General features: G+C 47.9%; 1 protein-coding gene and 1 long non-coding RNA gene across 11 annotated transcripts in view; one reads left to right on the top strand and one right to left on the bottom strand.

Annotated features, from left to right (window-relative positions):
• Window positions 1-27658, bottom strand: part of LOC308579117 — a 522075-nt gene that overhangs the window by 207877 nt on the left and 286540 nt on the right. The gene's annotated exons all lie outside the window — the stretch shown is intronic.
• The window catches only part of DAB2IP (DAB2 interacting protein), a 319383-nt gene that overhangs the window by 200414 nt on the left and 91311 nt on the right, over window positions 1-27658 (top strand). Inside the window, exon 1 of one of the 10 annotated variants that reach the window (XM_081179667.1) lies at window positions 5696-5966. The exons of 8 other annotated variants lie outside the window; for them this stretch is intronic. The gene's annotated coding sequence lies outside the window, so the exon portion shown is untranslated. Of the gene's footprint in view, window positions 1-5695; window positions 5967-22289; window positions 22478-27658 lie in introns of those variants that run through there. One more of the 10 variants, XM_081179659.1, reaches the window with a different exon arrangement.

Genomic DNA, 27658 nt, shown 5'->3' with positions numbered 1-27658 from the left:
TCATCCCTAACCACTGGCCATGCTAAGGGGGGCTGATGGGAACTGTAGTCCACCTAACACCTGGAAGGCACTGCACTGGTCACCCCAATCTAGATGGGATAAAACAGCTTCCTGTGTTCCTCAACTTTGGGAATTGGGAAGGGATTGTGCAGAGAGTAGTGCCTTTGAGCGTGTACAAAGAGTCTTCCCTACCCCTGAACGAGTGACTCATTCCTCTGGAATTAAAGGAAATTACATCCTATACAGTATAAATCTACATAAGCTGTGTCCTTTGTAGCTAGGAGTGCCTTTAACCAGCTATGGCTGCTTCTGGGCAGGCATTTGGTAACATCTGCACTGTTGCAATGTGCTCTGCGTGGGGCTACCCTTGGGTCTGGTTCTGAGGCTCCAGTGACTGCAGTGTGCAGTGGCCAGATTTCTGGTGGGGTCACCTGGCCGACAATGTGTGGCCCCCTTGTTGAGGCATCTGCACTGGCTGCCCATCTGCTACTGGGTCAGGGTCAAGGCCCTTGTATTAATTCACAAAACCCTGGGCAACTTGGGTCCAGGGTACCTAAGACCCTTATATCCCAGCTTGATCACTCAGATCAACAGCAGGAGCATCGTAGTCGTTACCTCAATTGGTGAGGCTAATTTGACAACAAGAAGAAACCAAGCCTTTGGTGTCTATCAGCCCAGTCCTGTGGAACACTCTGTCACAACAACAACAACAACAACAACAACAACAACAACAACAACAACAATTTATTTATACCCCACCCATCTGGCTGGGTTTCCCCAGCCACTCTGGGCGGCTCCCAACAGAATATTAAAAACGATAAAACATCAAACATTAAAAACTTCCCTAAACAGGGCTGCCTTCAGATGTCTTCTAAAAGTCAGATAGCTGTTTATTTCCTTGACATCTGATGGGAGGGCGTTCCACAGGGCGGGCGCCACTAACAAGAAGGCCCTCTGCCTGGTTCCCTGTAACCTCACATCTCGCAGGGAAGGAACCGCCAGAAGGCCCCAAGTGTCCTGGACCACTAGACATTCAGCAGTTGCCAACTTTGATGCCAACATTTAAACACCTTTTGGAAATGGTTATAATTGGCTGTAACTTACGTCTGTTGTGTATATATAGATATAGATATATATATGATTTTAATTGCATGGTTTTTTGTTTGGATATTTACAGCATAGCATTATATGAATATTTTTATAAATGAATGAATGAATGAATGAATGGAACCACTTTTGTGTTGGCCTGCACCTCTTGTTTTAGTTAGAAGATATACCCAGGGTTTGTGTGGGTGTGGGTGTGCGTGCATCTGATTGTGAGCACATCATCAAGTGGTTGTAAGGTTTTGTTTTCTGGCTTTCCTCACACAATACAAAAAATCTGTGAATGCTTGGATGTGGCTGATTCATCCAAACAGCTGTCTCCATCCCCGCCCACCTTTTTATTCATCTTTTGCCTATCCACAGTGAGATCCAGGGAGCTCCTGAAGCTGCAAAATGAATGGAGGCCACATCCCTTTGATTTAAAGGCTTTGTTTATGAAGTGGGGAGGGGTGGGATGGGGAGAACGGAGACCCCGACCCCTCAACCAGTGAAAAATTTGTCCTTTGCTCTGAAACTGAGAGGCTCTCTCCAGACCAGGCACAAGATGCAACCTATAATCAGAGCTTGGGTGGTGGCTAATCTCCATCCACTCTGAAAATGTCCAATTATTAACAGATGAGGATGATAATACATCAGGGTAGTGTTGATTTGGTTTGTTTTATTTAAAAAGGTCATTCGGCTGCAATGTACAGGCAGCCTTTGACTGTTCCCTTAATTTTTAAAATAAAACAACAACATGTGCTCTCTCGTCTGCATCCCTTTTGACTGCAGCAAGGAGGCAGGTGCCTCATTGACATGATTTGGTGGGTCTGAAAGAAATAATTCTAGACAGTTGCAAAAGGCCTGTGTGAGGCAGCCTTCCTCGACTGCCTTCTGTCTTCCTGGGGAATTATTTTTGGGACTTGGGATGGCCTGGCAGGGTGTGGTCTGTTTGTGGGGAAAGCTCATGGAATGGATCCTCCTCTCCTTTCCACCCACCAACCTATTACCTAACCTTTCAGTTTTTCTGTTTTGCTATATGCAGGACATCAGGAGTGTGAGGGGAGGAATTTGGTTAAGGACACAGCTGAATGCCAGCCTTTTTTATCTTGTTGGCATCCAACTGTCTTGAGAAGCGATGGAGTGTGTCTCTGGGAGTGAAGCCAAACTGCTGTGTTAGCAGCAACCAAGTGACCTACCAGGAGCACAAGTCTGGGCAGCATGTCTGGAGGTCCTGGGCTGCGCAGACAACAAGACCCTCCTTTTGGCCACACTGATGTGGTGCAAAGGAAAGCAGAGCAAGATGTTTGGCACCAGCTTGGCACTGGGCGGCATACAAGGCGCCATCTTGGGGACTCTGCTCCAGATTTCATCATCATCATCATCATCATTTATTATTTATACCCCGCCCATCTGGCTGGGCTTCCCCCGCCACTCTGGGCGGCTTCCAACAAAATATTAAAATACCGTAATGCATCAAACATTAAAAGCTTCCCTTCTCCTTAGCCTTTTCTTCTCCCAAAGATGTCCTGCAAAGCAGCAGAGCTTGAAGACCAGAGTTTTCCTTCTCCTTCTCCATCCACCTGTCTCCAAATTTTGTGATGAGGCTGAAAGAGGGCATGCAGCAGAGCCAGGGAGATGTGTAGCCTGGAAAGATTTCTCAAGGGCCAGCCAGATAGAGATTCCCCACTGCTGGTTTTGGGAAAATCACACCAAATGTGAGGTGTATCATACAGAGAAGCAACTGCTACCCTCCCTCCTGGGAAGGTTCAGCAGGGCTCTTAGCAGCCTCCCATTATCGTTTCATGCAGGTTCGTGCCTCACACAGCGCCACCAAACACCAACTCACCGCTTGCTGCCTGAGCACCTTATCTCAAGGTTTTAAGCTGGGCCTGCTTCCCAAAAGCTCATCTCCCCCACCTCAGTTGTTTTTATTGAAGCAAGGTGTGCAGCCCAGCAGGTGCCAGGAGCTGCCTCCCACAGGAACACTCCCTGGCACCAGCGGTAACTATTCTCTGTAAACTCTTCCTTTCCAAGAGTACTTTCCAAAGATAACCTTCTCCACTGCATTCAGCAGGTGCTGTCTGGGGGTGAAGGGTGGGGTGGAGAGGTAATAACAGTCTTGAGAAGCCAGAGGGTACTTCCAAAATGGTGCACATTGAAGAATGTAAGAACACAGGAAGAGCCCTGAGGCTGGATCAGGCCAATGGTCCATCAAGTCCACCATCCTCTTCTCAGTGTGGGCAGCCAGGTGTGTCAATGGGAAACCCACACGCAGAACCTGGGTGTAGAAGCAATCTCCCCTCCTGTGTTTTCTAACAGCTAGTATATCTCTGTCAATTTCTGTCTGTTGGTGAGGGAGTCCACCTCCGCAAACAAAATCCTTTTTTTTAGAAAAATGGGGTGGGGTGTGTTTGTGTTGAAACCCCACCACCGAGGCTGCTGTGTTCTATATCTGCCACTCTCAGCCACTTCACAGATGCCACGATGCCTCGCCCCCTCGGTTTTCCTTCCGGCAATCTGCTCTCACCAGTTGCCAATTAATTGCATATTGGTGTCTGCTCTCTTCCAGCAGTCTCGATAAACACAAGGAAGGCAGAATTTGAACAAACTCAGTCCTGACTGCTGCGGGGAGGGGGGGGTGGGGTCTGTTGGCAGGCAGAATGAGAATCTGTCATTGTCTCAGGCATGTTATCTGCTTGCTTTTGAAAGCAGACTTGTGGGGAAGGGGGTGGGCAGAAGTGCTTTGCTGTTTCACTCCAGAGATGGTAAAGGACGCTGATCCCCAAGTGTTGCTGTGTTATTTTCTTCTTCTTCTAAAGTGTTTGATATGATACGATAATCTTTATTGTCCTTGTCCCATACAGAACAACGAAATTGAAAAATCTACATAAAACATTCAAAACCCAACAAGCCTGTTATCCCAGGTATCCCAGCCTGGTTAGCCCCCTAAAAACTCTGATACCCCATTTTAAAATACAGTGGTACCTCGGGTTAAGTACTTAATTCGTTCCAGAGGTCTGTTCTTAACCTGAAAGTGTTCTTAACCTGAAGCACCACTTTAGCTAATGGGGCCTCCTGCTGCAGCTGTGCTGCCAGAGCACGATTTCTGTTCTCATCCTGAAGCAAAGTTCTTAACTTGAAGCACTATTTCTGGGTTAGCGGAGTCTGTAACCTGAAGCGTATGTAACTTGAAGCGTATGTAACCCGAGGTACCACTGTACAATATACTCCCATAGAGACTCCTTACACTGCGTTTAAAACCAAAATCACATTTTGATAGAAACTGAATCTCAGGCAGCTAGTCCTAGTCTTTATAACCCTGGACCTTCTTCCAGAAGGCAGAAGCTGGAAGAGATCATTTCTGGGGTGAGCACTATCCTGCACAATCTCTGCAGCTTTCTTATGACATCCGGAAGCATAGATTTGATCCAAGGTGGGAAGAGTGCACCCAATTATTCAGGGTGGAAAAAGGCTTTTGTTGCTGGACTGCCCTTCAAGTCAAACACACACACACATATATGCCAATTCTGTTTGTTTCAGAACATGTTTTTGTTCTGAAGGACTTCTTTGTGCAGCGTGAAAAAATGTTGGAAGATTAAGGACAGATAAAGTCCTTCAGCATGCAGCACGTAGTTAAACTATGGAACTCACTACCACAAGAGGCAGTGATGGCCACATACCTGGACAGCTTTAAAAGAGGACTGGAAAGTCGGTAGAGCATGAGACTCTTAATCTTGGGGTCATGGGTTCGAGCTCCACGTTGGGCAAAAGGAGGTTGGACTAGATGACCCCCACGGTCCCTCCCAACTCCACAGTTCTATGACTATTTTAAGCACCTGTAAGCATTGCCTCCCCCTCCCTGATTTGCTCTGGCAATAATTGAGTCCCCAAATACTGTATTTTATAACAAGGCTAGTGGACAATACAGTGCAGGCTATTGGCAACCAACCCCAGACCATCAGATTTAGACAGAGCTTGCCTTGCAGCCTGGCGCTTCTAAGGCAAAGCGTGGAAGCCTCTAAGGAGCCACAGACCTGCCAATCTGTCCGTGCTGGGGAAGAAGGCTAGTTTAAGAGGGGATGCTGTATAATCTGTCTGAAATCTGCCCTTAAGGACCTGAGAAAGCCACAGCCTCTCTGCTTGGGTCAGGTTTTTTGCCTCCTCCCCAGTAGTGACATCCCTTCATGGAGAGAACATACTATCTTGCTAATAAGGTATCCTGCACCCTAGGCTGGGCTTTGGCAGATGTGGCGGCCGGTTTAGATGCGACTTTGCACAGTGGCCTCTGGATAACAAAATCTGTTTGAACTTGGCCCTGTAGACCACCGGAAACCAGGTCAAAGCCAAGAGAAGGGCGTCTCTAAGCATCTCCAAAAACCCTCTCCATCCAGACTTTGCTGTTGTTCAAACCGCTGGGAAAGCAGAAAAAGAGTCTATTCGGTGTGCAATCAGTTCGGCGCGAGGGGAAGCCGCACCGTAGTTTTGAGTACATGCACGATCTGTTCTCTCCTCCTATTTCCCGATTCCCAAAGGAAGGGAAGCGAGGAGGAGGGCGGGCCGGCAGCACAAGCGAGGGGACGGGCCGGGCCGGGTCGGGCTCGCCTTTGTCTCCTCCCTTCCCGCGGAACGAGCCAGCCGAGGGAAGGAGGCTGGATTGTGCCCGGGCTAAGTCCGCCTTTGCTGCTGCTGCTAGGTCGAACCCCCGGGAGGATTGGGGCCTGGAACAGAAGGAAGAGGAGCAGCGCCCGCTCCACTCCACTCCCCGAGCCGAGGCAGGCTGGGGAGCGATGGTGGCCAGCGCCAGACGCTGCTCTGTGGAGCTTTCAGCGTGGCGCCTCCTTCTCCGAGGAGACCCGCAAGTGGCGGAGACGGCTGCCAAGGTAGGGGCGCTGCGACACGGCCGGATCAAATGAACGCCCGCCTCGTTTGTTCATCAGCAAGCCCCTCGGGGGTTCTGCTTGCAAGCGCGATTCAGAGCTTGTAATGGGGAGATGGCTCAGCGGCGATCGTGCGCTTCCTTCCATCGGGAATCAGGCCCAGGGAAGGCGGCGGCGCTGGCTCTGCCCGGCGGCAAGTCGTCCTGGCAGCAAGCTCTCTTGCACGCGGGCGGGGGGGGGGGACCTTGCTCCAGAGTAAGTGGGCGTTGGCATGCTAGAATCAGGTGCGGGCTTGCTCGGGAGCAACAACCGGTACAGCGCTGGATGGCGCGCTTGGCAGCGGGGGCAGATGTTGCACGCGCTTCCTCCTGAGGGATGCAGCGGGGTGGTCGCCTACTCCTGAGTAAACGTAGTTCCTGGAGTGGTTGTTTGTGACATGGGGCAGGGCAGGGTTTAGGTTTGATGAGGCCCTGAGCCCCTGAAGGTAATGGGGCCCTTTATATGTTCAGCTGTCCTTTGTCAACAACGAATGGTCCCTGTTTTTTTGTCGAATATATGCTATATGGTAATTTATGGACCTAATAGGTATCTCAAGCCGTTTGCACGTAACAAAATATGTATTTTATCAAAGTAATTGTTGAACTGAAATACAATTAAGAAGAGGTATATTAATAGTGAAATTGGGGGGGGGGCAAGAGAGTGGGGCCCTAAGCTGTAGCTTGTTTAGCTTATACGTAAATCCAGCACTGGGTGGGCTCATGGGGTCCCTTTTATATCCTCACAACAATCCAGTGAGGTGGCCCACCCCCTCAAATCAGCCCCAGCCCACTGTTAGCTCCTTGTTTGAGCAGTAATAGCATATTTGCATAGCTCAACATTTAACACCAGACTTCTCCAACGTGGTTCCCTCCAGATGTTTCAGACTATGGCTGTGTTCATATCCTCTTATTTCATTTCCCCTCCATCTCTCTACCTCTCAATTCTTGCACTATAGCTTAGCTTTCTCTAGGACATAGAAGCATCTTTTTGGAATGCCTGCCAAATAATGTGCAAGTTTAGTTCACTTTGAGCCAGTGGTGGTGCAATGGTTAAAGGGTTGGACTAGGACTAGGAGGTTCAAGACCCCACTCAGCCCTGGAGCTCCCTGGGTGACCTTGGCCCAGGCACTGCCTTCCAGACTGACCCCCCCCCCTCAGTCTTAGAAACTGATATATGAAAGCTAGGAGCTGAATGGCACCTTAAACCTAGGTTGTTGTGCACAGCAACGAAATGTCTAGGCGTCGTTTTTTAATAACAAGAATACTAAGCTGAAAATGAATGAACTGCAGCTAGAATCTTATATTCATTTTTCACATGGTCTAGTCCTCATCTGAAGAATGCAAAAAACAAAGTCATGCTTCCCCCTCCCAACCGCCCCCCTAATATTCTTAAGAGTGTCTCTTCTCCATTCTTCAGAGAATGGCCGGAAGTGGGGAGGCAGAAAAAAAATCTCTTTCCACTCTGCAGACAAGCCCTGGATTCTCCCTAAAAACTCCTTTCCCTCATATAAATAGGTATTTTGGGCTCAGCAATTAAGACATATTAAAGGCCTATGCAACTGATGGCAGAGACACCACCTTGAGTGTCCAGTTTGCAAACCTAGGACTTAAGTGTCCTGCAATGATGCCACTCCAAAATTTGTTTTGATTTTAAGCATCACTGTGAGAGTCTGAGGTAGACAACACTTTAACATGCACTACTTAAACCAGTGATGGCCAAACTTGGCCCTCCAGCTGTTTTGGGACTACAACTCCCATCATCCCTAGCTAACAGGACCAGTGGTCAGAGATGATGGGAACTGTAGTCCCAAAACAGCTGGAGGGCCAAGTTTGGCCATCACTGACTTAAACCATCAAAAACTAACTGGCTTGTATATTTCAAATTAAAAGCACTTTATATATTAAAAGTACATCAAACAAGGCAACTAAAACCTAAACAAAACATGTTGGGTTAAAAAGAAAAGAAAGTTTTCAGGTCCCCAATCCATGCACATTTTACTTGTGAGGAAGCCCCATTGAACTTGGTTGGGATTTACTTCTGAGTAACAGTGGCAATTTTAATCTGAAATCTTAGGTGCAGTATTGCACCCAGAGCTCAGAAACTGCTCGCATTTATGAAATTCCCTGTCGCAAAACATGCCTCGAACAATGGGAGTTTTAAACACTGCCTACCTCAGAGTTGTTGTGAGGGTTTAAAGATGGGGAGACAGAGAACTATGTTCACTATCTTGAGCTCCTTGGAAGAAAAGGTGGGATATAAGTGCAATAAACAACCAAATAGATTTCTGTATTGTTTGCAAATGGATATTTTTCCGGAAGCAAATCACACAGAGTGATAAACTTGCACAGTATTCCAGTGGCGTTCAGAAAGTGGGTTTCACGTCACGTGTAAGCTTCAAATCTAACTTTGGAAATTAACAGGGAAACATCTGGAAAATGGAGGAAACTACCATGTGAATTCAGCTTGTGACTCCCACAGACCCCAGCCAGCATGCAGGCTGAGGAAGGCTGTTCTAGCCATTACACCCCACTGCTTATTTTACTTGCATCCAGTGCAAGGAGTTCTATGCAGGCTGTTTGGGAGCTGAGGCTGGAATGCAGTTTTGGAAAAAGGAAACAACTTCCCCCGTGTTTGAAGCTGCTGCTGGTTATTCTTTGGCCATCCTCCCTCGGTGACTTTCTTTGTAAATTGCCAAACTGGGATTGGCAAGGGTTCAAATCCCCACTTAGCTATGATACTTAATGGGCCAACCTCACAGGGTTGATGGGTGGATAAAAGTGGGGTTCGAGAAGCACGCATGCTGCCCTGATAGGGAATATCATTTTAGGGGAATGAAATGCAATTTTTGCTAATTTCTTAAGTGATTAGTCTTAACAATACATTTTTGGGTGTGAGGAATTCAAATCTGCTATTATTTTTGTGATTGGACAACATTTACGGTAACTTGGCAAGTCTACGTCTGATGAGGAAACACATAAACTGCTTTCAGGAAACCAAATAATTTTTATTTTACCACCTGAAAATTTCATTTCATTTCACTTTTAATTAGTATACTGCCTTTCTATATTACTATACACAAGGCAGTTTACAAGCTGAAGAAATAACAAAGATCACACACCTTATAACAATCTGATTCAATACAAAAGGCCGTAATAACATAACTTTAAAATAAACAATGTATCAAAAAAGTAATATTCAATAATCCATTAGAATATAATAGTACACAATAAAATTTAATATCAGCAAATAATAATTAATGAGAAATTCACTCTTCACAACAATAAATAATTACTAAACTATAATCAATAAAAATAACAACAATTCACAATGCTTAAAATACCACAATGCATGTAAAACCATGTAAAAAGATCAAATGGAGAAACAACACACAACGTATAAAACGTTAAATGGTAATGATAAATGATAATAAGTTGTTGTTGTTGTTGTTGTTGTTGTTGTTGTTATAACTGCAAGCACTCAGCAATCATTTTTAATGATTTATTTGCAGTTTTAGACACAATTTACTTACCAAGCAAAACTAAATTATATTAATTTAACCAAAATATCTTTTGAATTCCCGTCATGTTGCAACTTTTTCGCATCTCTCCTTTTTGTAGTTTGAAAGTTGAAAAATTCAACACAGCTGCCAAAGGTGCAAATCCCTGCATTTGTGTAACAAACAAAACAATGGTGCCATGAAATGGCTAGGCTGAGACTACCTTGAGAAAGTTGCCCCGAATGCTCGATGAAGATTTGAACCCAGAACTTCCTGGCCTAGCCTCTGTGCTCTCTACGTAATGCTTCACACTGGCCTTGATAATGCAACAAAGCACTGCAGACCCTCCCCCCAAAAAGGGGGGTGTAGCTGGGGGGAGGGCTGTGGCTCCGTGCTAGAGCACCTGCTTTGCATGCAGAAGGTCCCGGGTTCAGCTTCCCACATCTCCAGTCCAGGTGGGGTCAGGAGAGCCACTGCCAGTCTGGGCAGCCAATACTGAGTTGGGTGGAATGGTTTAAGGCTTCAGACATTAAACCACTTTGTATTTAGGGACACAAGGACTAGAATGGTGCTCAATTTTGTAAGGAGCTGACCAAAACTTAATGTCTGAGCACCTGCCCTGTTTGCTGAAGGTCACAAGCTCAATTCCCACACCACCCTAGCACCTCCCCACACCTGGTAGGGCTGGGAAAGCTGCCACCCTGGAGCGCTGCTACTGATCAGTGTTGACCCTGCTAAGCTCAAAGGATCAGGGGCTGACTTGTTTATGAGGCAACCTCCCTTGGTTCTTAATATTATATTAAAAAGCAGACCATTTTGTTAGCATCACTCATGAGCTGGGAAATGTCCCTAGGTGCTGAGCATTGAAACAAAATGCGGTCATCTTGCCATGTCTCTGTCTCTCGCTCTCCTGGCTGCTGCTATGGAAAGAAGGTGGATGTTCCATTCCTTACCATTTTTTTCACTTTCGCTTCTTCTTAATTATTCCAGGCTGGTGAGAAACTGAACTAGATGATAAGAGAACTAACCAGATTTCCAGCAGCTGCTGAGATAACCACTCTGGCTTCTAGTCTTTGCTTTGAAAGTTTGTGGTGGGAAAGTGGAGGAGGCGCTTCCTGCCTTCTGAGGTGTCAATTTGTTGACATGTTTCTGTTATTCCTCCTGTTTCTTGGCTCGGTGTACAAAGCAAGCAGCCAGAAAATCAGAGGATGTGAATTTCTTTTTTTAAAAAAGGAGGAAAAGCGAGAGCCAGCCAGCTGCTCCCCCTCCCCCTCAAAAAAAAAAACCCCAATTGCAAGCATCACAGACTTGGATAAAAGCGACACAGCTTTTATTAGAATTTTACAAGTCAGTTCAGTGTCTTGTGATGCTCCGGGTAAGACCTTCAAAACCTTGCTGGTTTGATGCTGGAATCTTCAGAGTGACCCCGTAAAGGGGGACTGTGCTTGTTATACCTATTTGGCAGAAGGAATGATGCTTATCTTAGGCCTTCGGGGTCCATGCATGGCTGAGGGAAGGCTAGCATTGCCCCCCTGTATGCTTGCTAGTCCCCCCTCCAAAAAATTCCATAATGTCCCATTCATGCTCAGTCCTAAGGAACTCTCCTTGTAGTTTGTTGGGGAGGAAGAGGGAGAGAAGTTCTCGTGTTTTGCAAATGTTAAAATGAGGGAAATGTTATGACCTATCTATCTGGAGATATATAGTACGTTTCCGAGCACAATTCAAAGTGTTGGTGCTGACCTTTAAAGCCTTAAATGGCTTCGGTCCAGTACAGTGGTACCTCTGGATGTGAACGGGATCTGTTCCGGAGCCCCATTCGCATCCTGAAGCGAATGCAACCAGCGTCTGTGCGTGTGCGCGGGTTGCGATTCACCGCTTCTGCGCATGCACGCACGTCATTTTTAGCACCTGCGCATGTGCGAGCGGTGAAACCCAGAAGTAAGTGCTGCATAGTGCAACCCGAAAATGCTCAACCCGAAGCATATTTAACCCGAGGTATGACTGTATAACTGAAGGAGCGTCTCCACCCCCATCGTTCTGCCTGGACACTGAGGTTCAGCTCCGAGGGCCTTCTGGAGGTTCCCTCGCTGCGAGAAGCTAAGTTACAGGGAACCAGGCGGAGGGCCTTCTCGGTGGTGGCACCCGCCCTGTAGAATGCCCTCCCACCAGATGTCCATGAGAACAACTTCCAGACTTTTAGAAGACATCTGAAGGCAGCCCTGTTTAGGGAAGCTTTTAATGTTTGAGGCATTACTGTATTTTAGTATTTTGTTGGAAGCCGCCCAGAGTGGCTGGGGAAGCCCAGCTAGATGGGTGGGGTATAAATAAATTATTATTATTATTATTATTATTATTATTATTATTTAGATAGTTTCTGCACTGATTCCTGCATTACAGGGTGTTCATAGAATCATAGAATCATAGAGTTGGAAGAGACCACAAGGGCCATTGAGTCCAACCCCCTGCCAAGCAGGAAACACCATCAGAGTTTATAGTACGTTTCCGAGTACAATGTTGGACTAGATGACCCTTGGAGATCCCTCCCAATTCTACTTTTCTATGAGGTCTTACTTTATAGGCAATGTTTTACAGCAGGCTTTGCCAACCTGGTACAGGAACTTCTGCCTATAAAAATGTGGAAGCTCTGTGTCAAACAGGCACAAGTGTTATCTACATGGGGATTCTTTTGTATGTAAAAAGCAAACTGTGTGTTTGTTTGTGTATGTGGTTACTGTCAGGTTCGGCGGCTGCCTTTTCTTTGGTAGGCTGCTGTGTATGATTACAGTATTTACTTGGCATGCAAAATTTAACTGACCTGGCCAGCTTGGCAAGGAAGCTCTTTTACTGTTTGCAGATTATTATTGCACAGGCTGCTCCACAGCCCTCCTCCTCCTCCCAGCGTTCCTTGAAGCAAACAGCACAAAATTCATGTGTGTGTTGCTGCCTTCACAGCTGCTCACTTGAGGCTCATAGGCAACAACTTGCCTAAAATCAGCTTGTGGACGGTGGCAAGGATAGTAATACTGTTCAGAGAATTGCAGGCGATTTGCATGCATTTTCTTCGTAGGCTTAGCTGGACCCAGGCCAATAACCTGCTTGTATTGTCAGCCTTAGTCCGGAGTCATATGAAGTCATAGTAGAGAGCGTCTCTGAGCCTCTGCAGAGTGTACATTGTGTGGCAAGTGCCAGCTGCATGCATGCATGGCAGACTAGCAGTTAAGTGTTTCCCTGGGTCACAACTTGCTGGCATTACAGGGGGTTGAACTAAATCAGGGGTCAGCAAACTTTTTCAGCAGAGGGCCGGTTCACTGTCCCTCAGACCTTGTTGGGGGCTGGACTATATTTTGGGGGGGGGGGGATGAACGAATTCCTATGCCCCACAAATAACCCAGAGATGCATTTTAAATAAAAGCACACATTCTACTCATGTAAAATTACACACTGATTCCTGGACCGTCTGCAGGCTAGATTGAGATGGTGATTGGGCAGGATCCAGCCACTGGGCCTTAGTTTGCCTACCCATGGATTAAATCAATGTTTCTTAACCTTGGGTCCTATAATTCCCTGACCACTAGTCCTGCTAGCTAGGGACAATGGGAGTTGTAGTCCAACAGCAGCTGGGGACCCAAGTTTGAGACTAAATAAATCCTCTGGGTCAGTTCTGTGGTTTTGTGATTATATAAACCTGCAAACTCCATTCAGAAGCTCAGTTTAATGAGCTCAATACTTTCGTATTCCAGAAATAAGAAGCTGAAGGATGGGTGGGGGTGTGACCCAGGCTATGGGTGGAGTTGTGTACACTCTGTTTTAAAAATAGTTTAATAATCTTCAGCCTGGCAATCCATCTTCCAAGAGAGGTGAGCAAAAGAAGATTCTGTTTTCCCAGGTCAGTGGTCCATTGAGTTCAGCACCCTGTTTTCACACTGGCCATGCCGATGCCCATTATGGGAAACCAGGGAGCAGAGAAAAAGCACAATAGAAACATTTCTCCCCTCCTGTGGTTTCCAGCAACTGCTATTCAGAACTTATTGTTCGTTAAGATCGCACCAGGGTTCTGGTAACGGGCAAGATTCAGATGGCATCAGAAGAAAACATATTATGTCCTTCAGGTATGTTGAAGATCTGGATGTGTAGAATATCTGATGCTGATTGAAGCAAAGGGAGAATCTCAAAGGGAGACAACGACTTCCAAATCAGGATGGCAGTTCCACAGATTGGGAGGTTGAGGAATGAACTATTGCATGATTGCTGATTATGTCCAACCAAGAGGGGCACTTTAGGATGAACTTCAGTGTAATCTAAACCAGAGAAGACTTGGGCTAATGATCATCTGATAAATGGATTTTTAAAAAAAAATCAAATGATTTCTGACCCTTCCAATATAGCTTATTTGGCATTGGGGATGGAATGGGCTGACTGAATTTTCAAACCAGCAATGTATGCCTACTTTTCTCCCCTATTGGCAGAAGAGCTGTGCTACTTTAAATGGCTTAAATAAAAGTGTTTGGTTTTTTTACAAAAAGAAGAAGAAGAAACATTGCTTCCTCTGACTGTCAGAGCAGAGCAAACATGGCTAGTAGCCATCCATCACCTTCCCCCACCCCCATGAATTGTCCCGGTCCCCTTTTTAAAACAATCCAAGTTGGTAGCCCCCACTGCCTCCTGCTGGAGGGAGTTACGCAGTTGTGTGAAAAAGGACTTTCTCTTATCTGTCCTTCCAGCATTCAGCTCCATCGGATGCCCAGGAGTTCTAGCATTACAAAAAAGACAGGGAAACGTCTCTCTGTGCGCTTTCCCCATGCTGTGCATCATTTTATAAACTCCAATCATGTCTCCTCTTACTCACCTTTCCTCTAAAGTAAAAGGTCCTCATATGGGAATCGCTCCATCTCCTCGATCATCTTTGGCCGCCCTTTTCTGAAACCTTTCCAGCTCCAGCATATCCTTTTTGACCCCATGACGTGCACAAGCGAGGCAGATTTGTATGTTCTTTGTTGTAAGCTGCTTGTTCTGTGGCGTCTGAAATTCCACCAGGCGCTGCCCACAAACCTAAGCATCAGCTCTTGTTTGTGGTTTCCAACATTAGAGCGTTGGTCAAGGAGTTGCGACGTCCACTTTCCCATCCCTGCTCTGTTCTGAAGCTCAAGGAACACCAGGCCATTCAGTCACTCTTAGCCTAACTCTACCTTGCAGAGTAGTTGCACAAATAATTTTGAGGGTGCTGCTGCTGAGGGGGTGCTGGCCTCCTCTGGGGAAACAGGACAGGTTAAAAAACTGTTTTTCATGGAAATACACCTTTGCAACAATAATGGCTGCAGATTTGATGACTTCAGTGTGATGCGAACAGGATCTGTTCCGGAGCCCCCTTCGCATCCCGAACAGAACGTAAGGCGCGACAGCACGTGCACGGGTTGCGTTTTACCGCTTCCACGCATGTGCGTGACGTCATTTGGACCGTCTGCGCATGCACGGGCAGCAAAACCCGTAAGTAGCATGCTCCGTAACTTCCGGGTCGTTGCAGAGCCAACCCGAAAGTGCTCACCCTGAAGCGTATTTATCCCGAGGTATGACTGTTCTTAGGAGCAGAAGTGCTGCTCCCCTACCCAAAAAACCCCAATCCTTGCATTGCACAAACGTAAAGCTTTGCTGTGGTTTTATTTCCCCCGGTGATGTTTTTGTTTTTTAAATGAAGAGGTTCATGGAGTACCTTTTTAGTGGCCTTGCCAGAACTTAGGCCCCAGTGTGAGATTTTGAGCCAAGCTGCAGCTTGTGGGTGGCAAGTGGGGGGGGGTGTTGGAGAATACAGATGCCCTCTGCTGAGGTTATGAAGGGGGAAAGAGCTGGACCCAGAGACATGGGCTGCTGCCAAGAGATTTACGGCAAACAATGGGGGGTGGGGTGGGGAGCAGGTGCCAAGGTAATAAAGCAAATGACTTCAGCAGTAGCCTTTAAAAAGAGGATTGCCTCATCGCCCAAGTGAGAATGGCAAGATTCACCTGCCAATAACTCTCTTGGCTATGTCACTTGGGCTTAGGGCATGTCTGGGTGCTGCTGGCAAAAGGCTGGAGGCTTGTGGATGAAGTGGAACCCACCCACCCATATTTTGAGGGGTCAGCACTTTTACAGGCTTTGCCATAACTCTGCCTCCCGTTGATTCAAGATGCCCCTGCAGAAATATGCTGCCTTTTGTTTCTCTAACCAGGGCTGTGTGTAAAGCGCCAGTGCAGTAGGTGCCGAGTTGTCAGTGGCTGAGTGTCAGACTAGGGCTTAGGAAACCAGGATTCGAACCCCAGACTGGGTGACCTTGAGGGCCAGTCAGTGCCTCTCAGCCTAACACACCTTGCAGGGTTGCTGTGGGAGGAGACAGAGAAGCATGCACACTGCCTTGAGCTCCTTGGAGAAAAAGTCGGTGCATAAATGCAGTCAATCAATCAATCAATCAATCAATCAATCAATCAATCAATCAATCAATACTGTAGTCAGCCAGCCAGAGGCTTCATACTACAACTCCCCTGGACCTGGTCTCTGTAGCAGGGCTGTGGTTAAGGAGTGGAGCACCCAGTCTTTTACTCCATGCTCTAGATCAGTGTTTCCCAACCACTGTTCCGCGGCACACTAGTGTGCCACGAGATGTTGCCTGGTGTGCCGCGAGATGTTGCCTGGAGGGAGGCGGGCGAGTCGGGCGGCGAGAGGCGGGGCGGCGGTGGCGAGGAGAGGCCGCCCAGCGCGGGGCTCTCGCCGTCTGCCTGCCTGGCTGCCTGCGAGCTTGGCGGGCAGCGCCTCCGTCCACAGCGCCCGCCTCGCAGCTCTCATTCCCTGCCCCTGCCAAAGCTCACCCAGCCAAGCCGCGCTCTCCTTCCTGCCTTGCTTTGCTGCCTCCTCCCTCCCCACCCCCAAAGCTTGGAGGTTCCCCGGCAAGGGGGAGGGGAAAAAATTGAAACTTTCACTTTCGTGCGTCCCTCCCGGCGTGACGCTGCGCGCTGACGTCACGGGGCTGTAATGGTGGTGTGCCTCGAGATTTTTTTCATCAAACAAGTGTGCCTTTGCCCAAAAAAGGTTGGGAAACACTGCTCTAGATATCTTGCCCTTCTCCTTCTTCTCACCCCTTTTAAAAAGTGAGGACTCCTCCACACACACACCTGGTCCTCATTCACCAAGAGGCCAAATTCTGCACATTGATGTGAATTTCTGGCATGGGCCCAATCCACAAGTCCTCTTTAAGTGCCTAGCAACATTCCTGTAGTGCAGGCTCTTGGCAGGGGTAATGGCGGTTTTGCCTAAAATTCAGGGAAGGCTGAAGCAGACCTTTGGCCTGACCTGGCTTGACTCTTCTTACATTCTTTAAAATTAGGAAGGATTTCATGTAGGGCTTCCCTGGCTCTTGATCCTGAGGCTGCAGCGTGGTTGCTGACAGGAGCGAGGCCTCGTCAGCATCTAATACCTGCGCTCAGAGATCTGCACTGGTTTCTGAACTGCTTCTGGGCCGGGTTCAAGGGGTAATGCTGTTAGCGTATAAAGTCCTGAATAACTTGGGACCAGTTTACCTACGAGATCGCCTTGCCCCACATGTGCCCACTCAAGCACTTCAGTCGGCAGAAGAAATCCATCCTTGAGAATACAGGTGAAACTCGAAAAATTAGAATATCGTGGGAAAGTTCCTTTATTTCACTAATTTAACCTTAAAGGTGAAACTAATATATGAGATCGACTCATGACATGCAAAGCGAGATATGTCAAGCCGTGATTTGTTCTACAGGTGAAACTCGAAAAATTAGAATATCATGGAAAAGTTCATTTATTTCAGTCATTCAATTTAAAAAGGTGAAACTAATATAAGAGATAGACTCATGACATGCCAAGCGAGATATGTCAAGCCTTGATTTGTTATCATTGTGATGATCATGGCATACAGCTGATGAAAATCCCAAATTGACCATCTCAGAAAATTAGAATATTCAAGGAAATCAGCAAAACAAGGATTGCAAATCGAGCAAGATTGGACCTCGGAGAAGCGGAAGCACATCTCGCTTTGCATGTCATGAGTCAATCTCATACATTAGTTTCACCTTTTCAGTTGAATTACTGAAAGAAATTAACTTTTCCACGATATTCTAATTTTTCGAGTTTCACGTGTAGTATCATAGAATTGGAAGGGACCCTGAGGGTCATTTAGTCCAACCCCCTGCAATGCAGTTGTCCTGTATAGGGGTCAAACCTGCGACCTTAGCGTTATTGGCACCATGCTCTAACCAACATTGCTTCATCTTCCACTCTTTGGAACTCCCAGCCTCTTGACACCAGGCAGACACTTTCGCTGTCCTCTTCTCAGCACCTGCGAACTAGCATTTTGTTCAGATGAGCCAACTTAGATATTTAGAAAGCTTCTCTGAGCTTTAATCTGTTTCTCGTCTATTGATTGATTGATTGATTGAATTTATTTATATACCGCCCTATACCCGAAGGAGGGACAAGGGTGGCGCTGTGGGTTAAACCACAGAGCCTAGGACTTGCTGATCAGAAGGTCGGCGGTTCGAATCCCCGCGACGGGGTGAGCTCCCGTTGCTCGGTCCCAGCTCCTGCCAACCTAGCAGTTCAAAAGCACGTCAAAGTGCAAGTAGATAAATAGGTACCCCTCTGGTGGGAAGGTAAATGGTATTTCCGTGCGCTGCTCTGGTTCTCCAGAAGCGGCTTAGTCATGCTGGCCACATGACCTGGAAGCTGTATGCCAGCTCCATCGGCCAATAAAGCAAGATGAGCGCCGCAACCTCAGAGTCGGCCACAACTGGACCTAATGGTCCTTTATACCCTTTACCTTTATACCCGAAGGTGTCACAGCGGTTCACATACGTTTTGAAATATGGCAACCCTAGTAGTGTCATCACTAATGGAACTGGGAAACAAACTCTGTGAAAGGATGAAACTGTTGTTAATTCTTCTCAATAATCCTGTTTGTTTGTTGTATCTTTTTCATAACCCGCTTTGAGGTGATGGTGACTTTTGAATGAAACAAAGCAAATAAATAAAATGAAAGGATATACCATAAGGATGGGTGACCCAGGTGCTGGTTGGGAGCCTTGGCAGAAGGCCCAGGGGGGAACGGACATCTGGAAGGTTTTGTGGGGCCCTGGCAGATGTCAGCAGAGAACATGGGTGATGGCATCAGAAAGGTGCCCCCTACAGGGCTCCGGCCCATGGCAAGCAACCTGGCACCGCTGGTGAGGGCGGGCATGGAAAGCGCCCCGTCAGCGTGGCCGAGATTGGTGATTAATTTGTCACGGACTCCTTTCCACGCTTTTCCTGACAGAGCTCATAAATCCTCATCTACTCTGCTCCTGAGCTCCAGCAAGCAAGGCAGATTGGAGGAGGCAGTTGGCAGGCTGCGCACACTCTCGCTCATTACTGCTTCTGTTACCCGTGTCTGCCTTTTCTCTCCTCCCTCCTGGCACGCCCAACATTTGGGGGAGGGGGCAGGGGACAGTACGCCTTCTAAGCCAGGGCAAGATCAGCAGTGTGGAAGAGAGAGAGAGAGAGAGACAGACAGAGAGAGAGAGAGAGAGAGAGAGAGAGAGAGTAAACACTAAACCTGTTGGACCCTCCTCAAAATAACTCAACACTTCAGTATGGCAGCACCTGAACTTTGGAACTCCCTTCCTATAGGTATTGGGCAGGTGCCTCCACTGTACTCTCTTTGGCAACTGCTATAAACATTTTTATTCAGGCAAGTCTACTCAGATGTTTAGGGTGCTGCTGCCAGTTTAATCAGTCTTTGGTCTGATAATCTGATGGTTCTACAGTGGTACCCCGCAAGACGAACGCCTCGCAAGACGGAAAACCCGCTAGACGAAAGGGTTTTCCGTTTTGGAGGCACTTCGCAAAACGAATTTCCCTATGGGCTTGCCTCGCAAGACGACAGCCCATAGGGAAATCTCCGGGACAGCGGGGAAGCGCAGCGGAACGAAGCTCCGGTGCCGGGCGGGGGGAACGCCTCCTCCCGCCGCGCGGCATCGGAACGAAGCTCCGATGCCGGGCGGGGGGGGGACGCCTCCTCCCCCCCGCGCGGCATCGGAACGAAGCTCCGATGCCGGGCGGGGGGGGACGCCTCCTCCCCCCCCGCGCGGCATCGGAACGAAGCTCCGATGCCGGGCGGGGGGAACGCCTCCTCCCCCCCCGCGCGGCATCGGAACGAAGCTCCGATGCCGGGCGGGGGGGAACGCCTCCTCCCGCCGCGCGGCATCGGAACGAAGCTCCGATGCCGGGCGGGGGGGGAGCGCCTCCTCCCGCCGCGCGGCATCGGACGGCTTTCCTGAAGACTTGGGGTGGGAGGAGGGTTTTCCTTCCCACCGCCAACATTCAGAATGCTGTTCTGAATGTTGGCGGCGGGGAGGAAAAACCCTCCTCCCACGCAAGCCCCAGGAACAGAGGGAAAGCGCTGCGCGCCTTCCCCTCTGTTCCCGTACCTGTCCTGAAGGCTTACGGTGCGGAGAAAAGCCCTTCTCCGCACCGCCAGCCTGGCAAGCGGTTTCCCTAGGAACGCATTAATTGATTTTCAATGCATTCCTATGGGAAACTGTGCATCGCAAGATGAAAAAACCGCAAGACGAAGAGACTTGCGGAACGAATTAATTTCGTCTTGCGAGGCACCACTGTATATGGTTTTCGTAAACTGCTCTGAGGTTTGTTTGTTGCTTTACAATCAAGCAGTGTATAAACATTGTGAAATAAACTAGAGGCATGTCAAGACCTTGCTCTCTTCTGTTTATGGATCGCATAAGCAGAGCCCTACCTGAGACCCTTGAGAGCTGCTGCCAGTCAGAGCGAGAGGCAGTCCTGACCTAGACAGGCCAGCGTTTTGACTCGGAATAAGGTGTGGTGTGCATAAAGGCCATATATTTAAGGCAGGTTCACCTCCCCCCTCCCCAAGTCCTGACAGTTGTAGTTTGCTGAGAACGTGCCCCTATTCCCCTCCCAGAATTGTAGCCCTGGGAAGAGAATACTGGGTGGATGTTAACAACTCCATGCAAAATTTAATTTTATGTAATAAAATTAAAGCAGATGGGAGCACAAAATGGCCATCCTAGGTCATTTGGGCTGTTAATAATATGGTCCTGATACATTTTTTAAAAAATCCCCATTCTATAACTAAGGCACCTGTGATGCTAATTTACAGAGAGGCTTAGTAAGGGCAGCCGCCCAGATAGACTTTTACTGAGATGGCTTCAGTCCTGAGCCTATAGCCTAACACCCTTTGTGGGTCCAGCATTTGTGGGGCAGCAAGATGAAGAAGGTGCAAATACTTAAATAATCAGCAGTCAGCAAAATATACATATCTATATCTGTATCTATATATTGCGCATTGCCAGCCCAAGGTAAAAGCAGTCTATATGAGCCGCAAGAATTTTAAATTCCAGCCATAGCCCTTTCCTGCCCATGATTTTTCATTCCTGCGCTGCAAAGCAGACTTGTTATCTCCAGCGACAAAGTCCACATTTGAAGGGCCGAGGGCAGCAGAGATAAAAGCTTTTCCAAAGGATGCTGAAGAATGCACGGTTCCTGGACTTTGGACTATGACTTAAGAGGATCGGGCCAAGGCATTTTGCTGCAGATCCCATGGGTCACCCTCCCACTTCTTAGCGCAGGGCCCAATCCTCCCACGAAGTTCTCTACGACTCTGGTCGATCCCAGGTGACTGTGGGAAGTTCCCACAGAAGTGGTAGAAGCCCCTTCCCTAAAGGGTTACCCCCCCCTTGTTTCTGACAAAATCCCTGTGCCCGTTAACAGATTAAGTGATGCCACACAGAAATTCATCAGGGAAGCCCCTCTCCCTCCCCCACTCCGCCAGCTTGGCACAGGAAACAAACCAGGTATGACCTTGGAGTCATTGCCTCTCTCAGCGTACCTTACCTCACAGGGTTGTCGTGGGGGTTAAATGAGGAGGTGGGATATAAATGATAAAATATAAATACATAAATAAATGGTACCACTTAGAAAAGGGGTCAGCAAACGTTTTCAGCACTTTCTCTCAGACCTTGGGGGGGCGAACTATATATTTTTGGGGGGGTGATGAATGAATTCCTATGCCCCACAAATAACCCAGAGACGCATTTTAAATAAAAGGACACATTCTACTCATATAAAAACCCGCAGGCCGGATTTAGAAGGCGATTGGGCCGGATCCGGCCCCCGGGCCATAGTTTGCCTACTGTTGACTTAGAACATAGGAAGAGGGGCACTATTCAGTCTCCCGACTCTTCTATGCTGGACCCCAAATTGCCAGATTGCCTGCCTCTCCTAGTTTTCCTTTTTAAAAAGCTTATTTTAAAAAGTACAAAACTTTGTTCACGGGGCACCTGGATGTACTGCAGAGTGTCACACGCCACCTTGATTTTGCTACCCCCTTGCAGATCTGCGCCCAGAGTGCTTTTGAGTTCTTAGCAATGCTCCTTTGTGGATATTTAGGGAGTCCTGTCCATCCAGCAGCCCTCCAGGGTTCCCAGGCAGAGCGGCATCCTTCTCACCATCTCCTGCCTGATCCTTAAAAAGGAAAAGAACAAGGGGGAGCTGCCAGTCTTGGATCTGTCCCCTTCTGCACTCGGAGCATGCACTCTTTGCCGTGCTGGAGGTGGGAGCCCTCTTGCCTGTCCCTTTAAAAGCCCCTGCCTGCTGCAGAAGGAGTTAATAATATTGGCTTTGTCTGCGAACTGGCTGAGGATTGTTCCCTGTAGACTGCGTGCTGGAACAGTTTCCTGAGGCCGCAGGGAGCTGGGCTGGGGCCAAGAGCCAGCATGCTGAGCCCGGCTGCTCACACCATACAAGGAGGTCTGATGAGGAGAGGAGACTTACTTCCTGCTGATGGGTTGGTGGGTGAGGGCTGGAGGAGATGAGATACCAGCCTTTCTTCCCTCCTCCACTGTCTGCCCCTCACCTGCAAAAACAAAAAACAGAAAATTCAGGAAGAGACCGGGAAGCGAAACTCACCATGGTAAGTAAGATCTTGTAAGCTTTGCTGTCCGGAGTTTGTGTTACTCAGAAAACAAAACCATTGCTCATAGTGCATGCTTTCACCATCGCCTCCTTCCGCCTGCAGGCCCAAAGAAAATTCCTCTCGTTCTTCTGGAGCTGCAATCTGGCACTCCAGTTTACACCCCTCCTTCCAAGGGTGATTTTAGAAGGAGAAAAGATTCCCAAACAACCAAACTGTGTCTCAGAAACAGGATGCTCTTTTTATAGCCGGCCTGGTTGTGTTTCACGCAAAGGGTGTTTCCCTCGCCTTCCTCCTGGGGACTCAAATCTGTGCGATTTATGGAGAGGAGGGGAAATGTTGCGTTTTGCCACTTTCTTCTTTTTTTGCAAGCGCGCGGTGTTTCCTGTTTCCTCATCCACAGTGTATTTTGGTGCCTGGGGCTACGTTTACCCAGACTGGTATGTGCCACCAGAGATGCCTCAGGTGATGGTGGGAAGTTCTCACAGACGGAACGAAAGCCCCAAAGGGCAAAAGCGACAGCAGCCTCATTGACAATTTCATTTCCCAGAAGGTAGAAGAAGCAACACAGGGATCATCTATATTGGACCTGGTCCTCACAGATAGGGAGAAACTGATTGGCGAAGTGGAAGTACTGGGAAACTTGGGAGGAAGTGATCATGTCCTCTTGGGTTTCATGATACAGAGGCAAGGGAAAGTTGAGTGTAGTTGGACATGCACTCTGGACTTTAAGAAGGCCAGTTTCGAAAAGCTGAAGGAACTACTGGGTGAGATCCCATGGTCAGAAATACTCAAAGAGAAGGGAGACCAACATGGATAGGAGTTTCTAAACAGAGAAATATTGATATAGTTTAGTTGGTTAGAGCATGGTGCTGATAACACCACAGTATTCCAGGCATGGTCTGACCAGAATAGAGTGGGACTATGACTTCCCTTGATCTGAGCACTCTTCTTCTTCCTTGGCGATCCTTCATAGTCAAGTAAGATTGTCTTCCATGAACATGGTCTAAATAGTGAGTCTGTAAGTGACTGTGGAGGCCAATTCTGGATCCACACTTCCTTCCACAGTGGGGACATAGGTTTCTGGAGCAGGAGTTGATCACGGTGAGGGTTTGCCAGTTGTTCCTTCGTCTTTGCAGGTTTCTCGCTTTTGTCCTGAGTTCAAGTGTCTTCAAAGCCCATGACACCTTTGGTAAAGGCTGTTCTCCAATTGGAGCGCTCACAGGCCAGTGTTTCCCAGTTGTCAGTGTTTATACTACATTTTTTTAGATTTGCCTTGAGAGAGTCTTTAAACCTCTTTTGTTGACCACCAGCATTACACTTTCCATTCTTAAGTTCAGACTAGAGTAGTTGCTTTGGAAGACGATCACCAGGCATCCAAACAACGTGACCAGTCCAATGAAGTTGATGTTGAAGAATCATTGCTTCAACACTGGTGATCTTTGCTTCTTCCAGTACATTGGCATTGTGGTCTACTAAGACCCCTAGATGCTTTTCACATATATACTACTGGCAATTCAGTAGTATAATAGATGTTACTGGATTGCTAATATTATAATCTTCAAATATCTGAAGGGCTGTCACATGGAAGATGGAGCAAGCTGCTGCTCTACAGCACAGGACCCAAACCAATGGATCCAAGTGACAAGAAATGAGACTCTGACTAAACATTAGGAATAACTTTCTGAGGGTCAGAGCTGTTTGAGAGTGAAGTTGTCTCCCTTGGGAGGTGGTAGACTCTCCTTCCTTGGAGGTTGTTAAGCAGGGGTTGGCTGGCCACCTGCCAGGGATGCTATAGCTGTGCTTCCTGCCTTGCAGAGGGCTGGACTAGATGACCCTTGCAGGTTCCTTTCCAACTCTGTGGTTCTGTGATTCTATACAGAGCATGGAACTCAGGAGCTGGAATTATTCTGGATTTAGTGGCCATGTGTGACCTTACACATATCCCTGAAGGAATCTGACACTGAGCATTCAGGGGGTCCAGAGAGAACAGTTGGGGGGGGGGGAGGTTTAGACCAGGCATAGGCAAACTCCGGCCCTCCAGATGTTTGGGACTACAATTCCCATCATCCCTAGCTAACAGGACCGGTGGTCAGGGATGATGGGAATTGTAATCCCAAATATCTGGAGGGCCAGAGATGGTTTAGACTCAGAATATCACCCCTCTGATGATTTGGCCCATTTGAGTTACCCTTTCATGCTGGTGTCCTTGAGGTGTTTCTTACCTCCAAGAAAAGTCACTTAACAAGGAAACCTCATGTTTGCCTTAGCTGAGTCCTAGGTGTGTTTACTCAAGGAATTATATTGAATTCTTGAGATTGACACACCCTGGCGAGTGTGGCTGTTCTGCGGCACTTTTTGCCGTTGGGGTGTGGGAAGACCGGAGTTCTCATAATCAGGTCTGAATAACCCTTAATGGCACTTTTGTGTTTGCAGGTAGGCTTCAAACCTTCTCTCCCTCTGCCCCCGCCCCCACAATAATCATTATTTGCATTAATTACGTGGTGGCTGATCTCTGCCTCCACGGTTGGAGTCAGTGGTGCTTCTCAATCCCAGTTCCCAGAAGCCACAGGAGTGGGGTGAGCAATGCTCTGGTGCCCAGGACCTGCTTGCGGATTTCCCATAGTGGACATCTGGCTGGCCACTGTGAGAAGAGGATGAGATCTTTCTTCACAAAGCATCATCCATCACATTGGCCAGGACTTCCCAGTGCTTCACCTGACCAGATAAGGGCATTGGTGGCAATTACCAAAATCTTACAGATAGTTCCTCTTTCTGGGCTCTTTGTGTGTGCTCAGAGCTGTTGTCATTTTTGCTGTTGCTTCCTGTGTTCAGGGCCAAGACAGGGCTAAGATTACCCCTTTCTCCCCAGTATCTCATGTGAAGCACCACACTAGGGTGCAAGAACACCAAATTCCCTTTTCAGCAGTCCTCATTGCTCTGAAAATGTCAAACGCTCAAGTCGATTGCCTGACTTTTTCCCTCTCTTGCCCTCCCTCCCACCCACCTCTCTTCTTCTCCTTTTTTAAAAAAATCCATGGCTAAAGCTGTTTGCATTAATTATTTCCAGCCTCCCAGATATGTTCCTTTTTGCAGTCCGAGGAAATAATTGGGGCAGATGCTGGCTGAGAGCTGCCTTTCCCATGCTTGGGAAGGAAAGGAGGAGGGAGAGAGAGAAAAGGAAAGCTTGAGTTGGAATTAGATATTTGCAAACAACTGTCATATCTAGGTCACTTGGATATTGTGCGGCAGAGTGGAGGGGTGGGGGGGCAGGAATAAAATCCTTCGAAGAAAGACATTATGGGTGGGGTTTTTTCAAATTTTCTGCAGATCTACAGCCGTTTGGGGCTGTCAGGTTGGAGGGTGAAGGGAGTGGGGTTGTGCGACAGCCGTTTCCGCCCCCCCCCACCAGCACACTTGTCTCCTTGCCTGTCTCACCACTGGTTCCATTGTCAATAATGAATCAGCCTCTGAGGAAGATTAAAATGAAAGGGAGCTGCACTCTCTGTTTTAGGGGTTTTGTGTTTTCTGAGTGCCCTGGGACACAGCAGGAGGTAGGTATCCTTTTGGCTTTAGAGGAGAATTTATTATTATTAATAATAATAATAGTAGTAGAATTTATGTATTCATCCCCTACCACCAGGAGAGTCACTTGCACCAATGTTAATACATCGAGCATACAGAAGGCTCAACAGCAGCAACATAGAATATTAGAATTGTAGAATTTGAAGGGATCCCAAGGGTCATCTAGTCCAACCCCCTGTAAATGTAGGAATCGTTTTGCTCGTTGTGGGGCTCAAACCCACAACCTTGAGATTAAGAGTCTCATGCTCTACCGACTGAGCTATTCCAGGGATGCAGTTATCCTTGTTGCTGTTATTGCCGTTAATTTATTAATTGCCTTCTAAACCACAGTCTCAATGTGATTTACACATAAAATAGTTTTAGACCAGGAAATACGTGGTAAAGACCCATTTATCCATGAAAACCTGATGGGACAAAAATCTGTCCCACTTCTTCTAGTGAATGAAGATAGTGGGCACCTGCAGTATCTCAAACAGGAATGCCATTGCACAGGACAGGGGCAGCCACACTAAAAGCCCTGCTCCGAGTTACTGCGAAGTTGGCTCCTGAGGTCTTTGGAGCTTGCAGGAGAGACTCCCACAGACCACAGTAATTCACTGGGTGCATAAAGGGATAAGGCTCTCTCTCAAGCAATGTATGTTAGTAACAGGGGACATGGGTGGCACTGTGGTCTAAACCACTAAGCCTCTTGGGCTTGCCGATCAGAAGGTCGGCGGTTCGAAACCCCATGATGGGGTGAGCTCCCGTTGCTCGGTCCCTGCTCCTGCCCACCTAGCAGTTCGAAAGCACGTCAAAGTGCAAGTAGATAAATAGGTACCACTCCGGTGGGAAGGTAAATGGCATTTCCGTGCGCTGCTCTGGTTCGCCAGAAGCGGCTTAGTCATGCTGGCCACATGACCTGGAAGCTGTACGCCGGCTCCCTCAGCCAGTAAAACGAGATGAGCGCCACAACCCCAGAGTCGTCCACAACCAGACCTAATGGTCAGGGGTCCCTTTACCTTTACCTTTTATGTTAGTAACAACACCTTAAACTTGGCCCGGTAGCAAATCGGCAGCCATTGCAAGTCCTGTAAGCAAGGGGTTTTGCCCCTTACCAGCTTTTGCCCCTGGCCCTGCCCACAGCTGCCATGTGGCCCTCAAGAGATTGATGGAATGTGACCCTCTGACTGCAAACATTTCCTCTCTTTCTAATCTGCAACCCCCTTGGGATGTTCCTTGAGTCACATCCCCTCTGCATGCTTCTGCAGTGGAGCTTCTCACACCACGAATAGCCAGCCCCTACCTGGCCCACCAGCCCCTCTTTGCTGCCTTAATTAGTCACTGAACAGAGGAAGGAAGGAAGGAAGGAAGGCTACCTTCCTGGGTTGGACTAGATGACCCTCGGAGATCCCTTCCAACTCTACAATTCTGTGATTGTATTAATACACTATTGTATACTGGAGCCTCTAGAAATTTGGGACTTCCAAGGAAATAATCGGGTCGGGGCTGCTGCACGTTCGCCTCGCTCCTCGCCCCCCTCTTTCTTTTCCCACCTGGGCTTTCCCCATCTCTTGCTCTGCCATTTTTGCAACAGGTTAGGAGTGGGGGGGGGGGACC

Source organism: Podarcis bocagei (assembly GCF_964188305.1).
Source record: "Podarcis bocagei genome assembly, chromosome: Z".
Taxonomy (NCBI): domain Eukaryota; kingdom Metazoa; phylum Chordata; class Lepidosauria; order Squamata; family Lacertidae; genus Podarcis; species Podarcis bocagei.
This window is presented reverse-complemented; position numbering and strand designations above follow the sequence as displayed.